Source organism: Zingiber officinale, chromosome 4A (assembly GCF_018446385.1).
Source record: "Zingiber officinale cultivar Zhangliang chromosome 4A, Zo_v1.1, whole genome shotgun sequence".
Taxonomy (NCBI): Eukaryota; Viridiplantae; Streptophyta; class Magnoliopsida; order Zingiberales; family Zingiberaceae; genus Zingiber; species Zingiber officinale.
This window is the reverse complement of record NC_055992.1, coordinates 65,412,464-65,419,282: the sequence shown is the minus strand read 5'-3', so window position 1 is coordinate 65,419,282 and position 6,819 is coordinate 65,412,464. Positions and strand designations below refer to the sequence as shown.

General features: G+C 39.5%; 1 non-coding gene across 1 annotated transcript; it reads left to right on the top strand.

Annotated features, from left to right (window-relative positions):
- The first annotated feature begins 3,636 nt into the window (after positions 1-3,636).
- LOC121973940 lies at positions 3,637-3,742 on the top strand. Its single transcript, XR_006109843.1, has one exon. It is a non-coding gene; the product is annotated as a small nucleolar RNA R71 (small nucleolar RNA).
- The last annotated feature ends 3,077 nt before the right edge of the window (positions 3,743-6,819 follow it).

The window sequence follows — 6,819 nt, the reverse complement described above, 5'->3', positions numbered from 1 at the left end:
TTTAGCAGAATTTGCATACAACAACAGCTATCAGGCCACTATCGGTATGGCACCCTACGAGGCTCTCTATGGGCGGAGGTGTAGATCTCCAATCTGCTGGTATGAGATTGGTGAACAGAAGGAACTAGAACTTCAAACAGACCAAGTAGCAGACACCACAGCAGCTATACAGCAGATCTGCCAGAGGATAGAGACAGCTCAGAGCCGCCAGAAAAGTTATGCTGATACACGGCGCAGACCCCTAGAGTTTTCAGTTGGGGATACAGTATTCCTCAGAGTAGCTCCCATGAAGGGAGTAATGCGTTTTAGGAAGAAGGGCAAATTAAGTCCCAGATATGTGGGACCATACCTCATCACTAGAAGAGTTGGCAAGGTAGCATATGAGCTAGAGCTACCCCAGGAAATGTCAGCTATCCATAATGTATTTCATGTCTCTATGCTGAAGAAGCATATCCCAGATGCCACCCAGGTGATTGAGCCTCAGTCAGTACAAGTCCGCGAAGACCTCAGCTATGACAGTCGACCTATTCAGATAACAGACCGAGCAGTTAAGAAATTATGGAACAAGGAAGTACCATTAGTAAAAGTTGTTTGGCAAAGTCACACAGCAGAAGAGGCAACTTGGGAGACAGAAGCCAGTATGAGACAGAAGTACCCAGAGTTATTCTAAGTTCGAGGACGAACTTTTTATAAGGTATGGGGGATTGTAATGCCCAAAAATTCTCAAATCAATTTTAGAAATATTCTATGATTTTTCTGAAATTTTAGAATATTTTTACGAAATTTTTGGAGTAGCGGAAGTAGCAAAAATAAATAAAATCATAAAACAGCTTAAGCGGGAATCAAACTCGAGACCTAGCGAATTCTATGCCTTATGAATGACTTAGTAACCATGTGGCCCCAGCAGGGGTGTGCTGAAAGAAGAGGGAAACAATTATATTTGAGGTTGAGTTGGGTTGAAATTAATCACTTAATATAAATAGGAGATTTAAGTGGGGATTGATTATTTTTGATCGATAGTTTTCTCTCCCTCAAACCCTCACCCACCGACCCCTCTCCCTTCATCACCTCTCGGTGCCCAAGCCCAAGGAAGAACCTAGGGTTCCATCCCTAGGGCCATAGGAGTATCTTCTGGCAACATCAAAGGCACGAGAATGCTCCTCTCCGAGAGAAGAGCACATAGACGCGAGGAGATCGACGAAGGGATCTTCTCCACCGAAAACCTAGCGATCAGATCGTAAGGAAAACTAGCGCAGGAAGTAAGAAACCCCTCACCTGTAGTATAAGTAGCTTTTCGTACGTTTTATGCATTAGTCTAGTCATAGGCAGAATTTTCAGTATATAGGGTGTGAATTAGCCCACACCAAGTGTTTGCTTTAATGCTTAGTTCAGTAAAATGCCACCATAGACATTTCAATAGTTTAGATAAATGCAGTAGAAGCATTTTATAGCACATTTAGTCTTGCTACAGCTTTTATGGGACTACGGTCCAATGGGTGGGCTCCCACAGTCGCCACTAGGTTCAGATAACCTAGTAAGAGCAAGATAATGTATATTAGTTACAAATTAGTATTTTACTTTTCAGTGGCACTGTACTGGACTTCAGTTGTCCTTGGGTTGGGCTCCCATAATTGTTCCTAGGTTTAGATAACCTAGTAACTTTACTGAATTCGGGACTTGCAACCCCGGGTCTAGTTAGGGATGCGCACATAGCACGTACAGTTGTCGGGCCCATCAGCAGTATGATTATGTATTTTCATCTATTCACGATAAATAGTTTCAAACCTTCACAATATAGTTTAGATAAATACAGAGCAGCTTAGCATCAGTTAGCAGCAGTGTAGCTTAGCTTTTATTTCAGTTTAGTTCTTATGGATCCACATGATGGTTTTATGCTTAGCTATGATTGCCATGTATCGTATGTGATTATGCCATGTTTTAGAATCCATGTTTTAGCAATGTTCAGCATATGTTTCAAATAGCATGTTTTAAAAGCATAAATTGCTTCGTATGCATGTTTTGTGAGGTAGATGGTTTCTTACTAAGCTCCCAAGCTTACAGATACTTCTTTTCCTTATACTACAGATAAAGGTAAAGGAAAGATGGACTAGCGGAGGTTGGAGGTCAATGCTACAAAGATGTGTGTGGGCAGGAACTTGGAATAAAGACCCTTGGGAATTAGCAAATTTAAAGAATTAGAATCTTTTGTTCTTTTTAATGTTTATGCACCTTTGGAATGTTTAAGAATTCTGAATTGTGAAACCATGCTTATGCCATGCCTAGGACACTAGTTAGCTTATTGATGAGTAGTAAATCATGCTTAATATTAGTGAAGACCTATTACAATGTTCTCTAGGCATTTTAGGTTTATTATTGTGAGTTGTGTATGATCGGGCTCTGAAATCAGAGTTCTGCAGCGAAATCAGAAACTCCAATCGATCGATCGATCGATTGGAGGGACCTCAATCGATCGGTTGATCGATTGAGAGCTGATTTCCGCGAACAGTAAGCTCTGGAATCGATCACTGGATCGATCGAGGAATTAGCCTCGCGAACAGAGAGCTTCTGAATCGATCATTGGATCGATTAGTCATAGCTGGATCGATCAGCCGATCGATCCATAAATTCTTCCGTGCACAGTAGCACGCTGAATCGATCAAGGGATCGATCAGATGACTCCGATCGATCATCCGATCGATTGGAGTGTCGGATTTCAGCTGGAAGGGTCTCATTTCAGGCTTTCGATCAAATCAAAAGTTCGGGTTTCTTCCCTAGTGTATGCATGTCAATGGAAAGGTCTTTGAACCTAGTCCTACAGACTGTAATAGTCATTAGCAGAGTAAGATTTTAATTAGTACGGTTTCCGCACCTCATAGCTTAGCACAACAAAATGTAACCCCCGGCCTTACAGTTTAGCCAGTAGAAGGTGGGTTGTTACATTTAATATCACTATAACACCCTATAAAATTTGAAGGCAGATCTGAAAACTTATTTACAACTGCATTATCAATAAAATCCTCATCTGAAGAGTCCTCATCTTCATATACATTCAAAAACCTGCACTCAACCATATTAGTGTCATAGGATTTGCCGAAGTCTTTATTTTCATTGACCCCCACTAACCTTTGTGAAAAAGGATCCCTTAGTGAAGGTTATGGGAAAGATTGAACTTCCTTTTTCCCAAATTCCCTTTGAGCTTTTGGAGGAGGTCCAACTTGCTTATCTAGTGTTGGTGTGATCAATAACCCAACATCGTCACACTTTTCACTAGATCTTGTCTGCAAAAGAGGGGGATCTCCTTTAAACCATTTTGAAACAATACTTTCAATCTTTGCCCCCAAATGTTTGAACTCCCCATTCTGTGACTTGTGATTTTCAAGACTCATAGATGGTTGAGTTACAATTTGTTTGACAGGCTCTATAGCATTTATGGCTTACACTTCATGAATGTTTGAGGGAAATTTCATCCAACTTATGTTCGACCATTCATGGAGGTTCAATGTCACTTGATCAATTAACATATATGCTTTATCTACACTTTTGTCCATAAAAGATACTCCAGCTTATGAATCCAATAAACTCTTGTCTGAGAAAGGAATTCCCCCATAGAATATGTGCAGAATCAACCATTTTTCAAAACCATGATGAGGGCACTATCTTTGAAGACTCTTGAATCTATCCCAAGCTTCAAATAATGATTCTTCATATGCCTGAGCAAAATTTATTATGCAATTCCTCATATACACTATTCTGCTTGGAGGGAAAAATGATTTAGAAATTGCTGATCCAATTGCTCCCAACTTGTGATACTTTGAGGATGGAGAGAATATAACCAAGTCCTTGCTTTATCCTTGATACTGAAAGGAAATGCCATCAATCGAACTGCATCTGCTGACACTCCTTCACATTTCACCATATCACAAATCTCTAAGAATGTTTCAAGATGCAGATAAGGACTTTATGATACTTCTCCTCCAAATTTGTGACCTTGTATAATGGAAATTAACTCTGGGTCTAGTTCAAAATTTTTTGCTTCAATTTGAGGTTGCACAATGGAAGATAAAAATCTTGCAGAAAAGAGTGTAGAAAAATTTCTCATAGGCCTGCTTGACATGTTAGTGCTCATGGATATTCAAGAAAAAATTATTAGAAGAAAAGATTGAAGAATCAAAGACAAGAAATAAAATGCAATATGAAAAGTAAGAATAAAAATGCAGAATTTAAATTGCAAGAAATAAAGTGCATAATGAAAACAAGAAAGAAAAGACAAAAGGAAAAAGAAAAATGTCTAGAATAATTCATATGCTAATCAACTAATGTGTTTATAAGTTCTTGTTATGTTTGATGCCTTTACGAATTTTGATCTTCTCATACACAAGAACAATATTGCAAGATATGTTTATAAAAGAAAAGTATAGAAAAATTTAAATCAAAAGAAAAACAGAGAAAAGCTAGACAAGAATGCTAGAAATCAAGAATGCAGAATTAGAATTAAAATTGCAACAAAACAAATTGTTAAGAAGTATAAAGATATGTAAAAATTATGAAAACAGAATTCTAAAGATTAGTTACAACTATGCTAATGAAAAGAAAAGTTATGTTTAGTCTAACTCAATTGATAATCTCTAATGTTATAGCACAGTCCCTAGCAATGGCGCAAAAAACTTATTAACGATTCGCAAATGTACGGATATGTCGTCAGTAATAGAGAAAGATATCGTATCCATAGGGACTGGTATAACCACTAAAGATATCTCAAAACGAATTAGCTAAACAACTAATCAATTGATTTATAACAACAAAGTGCAACTATAGAAAAGTGAAGTATAAAAACAGGAATAAGGGCTACAATAAAAGGGTTGTTCTAGGAGTTTTGGTTTCTTTGTAATGTCATTCAATGTAAATGATCTACCAAGTCTTATTCCTCAACTGTCCATCATTTGTAGAAGGTTGTCGATTCTCTCTTGCAATAGACAATCGGCTTAAGACTAAAATCTATATCTAAATGTGATCAATTAGGAATGATTCCTATGATGTCTTACACGGGCTTGCCTATCACATGCATCCCTCAGAAAATTAACATAGAAATTCATTACTTCTCAACCAAATCAAGATATAAAAGATTAACACATACAACTATCCTACCCCCTTGAATGACCTTATTTCACCCTCAAGATTATCCCTCAATCGTCCTTACACGGGCATATCTGTCACGTATGCCCCTCGGATAATCGAATGAGGAATTACCTCTACGAGATCCACAAGACACTCAAACATTCAATCAAGAATGGTAATTAAGATCAATCACATCCATCCACACAAGATCGAATGGATACAAAACAGGACAATATCATAGAAATAGGAAATTGGCAAATCCACAAGAGTTTACATCAAATCACATTACAAATACTCCCTCCATCCTAGAACAAAGAGATCTAATCCATAAAACAAGAAAAGAAATCCAAGACAAGAAGTTTACAACCATCTTGATCCCAAAACCCAAGAAGATAAGGGAAGAAAAGCTTATCTACGATGAAGAACCGTCTTCGGATCCAATCCTTGTTCCCGGAGTCGATTCGTTGAAGATCCGCCTTTAGATCACCGGAAAATCCCTCCAAGAAGGTGGAGGAACACCCAAATCTTGATTTCTCCCAAAAGGGAGAACTCCCTCTTTCAAATGAGGAAGAAACCTTTATATAGAGCTGGGGGTTGGGCACCACACGACCCTGAGACACGACCGTGTGAAGCTCACATGGCCTGGTCCATTCCCTTCGCTGCCCAGGTGACACGGCCGTGTGATGTTCACACAGCCGTGGCAAGCTCTGCCACTACCCCCTTGCACGGTCGTGTAGATCTACATGGCCTGCTCTGCCTCTAACTCTGGAACTCCTGCACGGTCGTGTCTGGGACACGACCAGGGCTTTCTTGGCTTCTGAAAATGTTGCACGGTTGTGTGACACACACGGCCATGCACTGCTTTGGCTCTGGAAGGCTTGCACGGCCGTGTGATACTCACACAGCCTGGACACTCCTTCATTCTGCCAGTGCTGCAGGGGTGAGGATCACTACACGGCCTGGGCAACTCCCCATGACAAGGTCGTGTGGCACTCAGGGATGGTGCCTTCCTCCTTCGTTCAATTTTAGATTTTGCATCGAACATCAATTCTTCTCCAAAATCGACTCCTGCGTATAGAAAATGCACAAAAGTAGATCTCCGAACAAAAAGAGTAAATATGCTAAAAGTAAAGTTGGAAGTACAAAAATACATAGATAAAACACGCGCAAAATATGTGAATGTGCGTCAAAACATACTAAACAAGTGTATACAATCTACTCACATCATACATCCCAAGAGTTTTCTTCTCTTATTCTTGTTTCTTAATTTTCTGATCTATGACGCCTAATACTTTAATTTCATCTATATACTTTTCAGGTTTTTGGACTTGGTCGTGCCAATTGGCATGACCTAAAGAGCAAATAAGCCCATGCCCATGCCATTTAGCACTGGCACAGGAAGAACAACAGAGACATCTTAGCTATACCCATGCCATTTGGCTCGGGCATAATGTAATAGGGGAGGAGGTCGTGTCAAAAGACACAACCACCAAATAATAACAAAACCATTTTAGCTTTGCACGTGTCAAATGACACGGGCCGTGCCAAAGCACACGACTGGGATACAAATCTGAGCTGTGCCTGTGCCCTAGGGCACGACAACCACACCTCCATCTCCTTTCTTCTAAACTCTTTCCCTTCTAAAAACATGAGATCCACTTTCCTCATTCTCAAAATTTCCTATTTTTCTCGCAAATAAGAGTA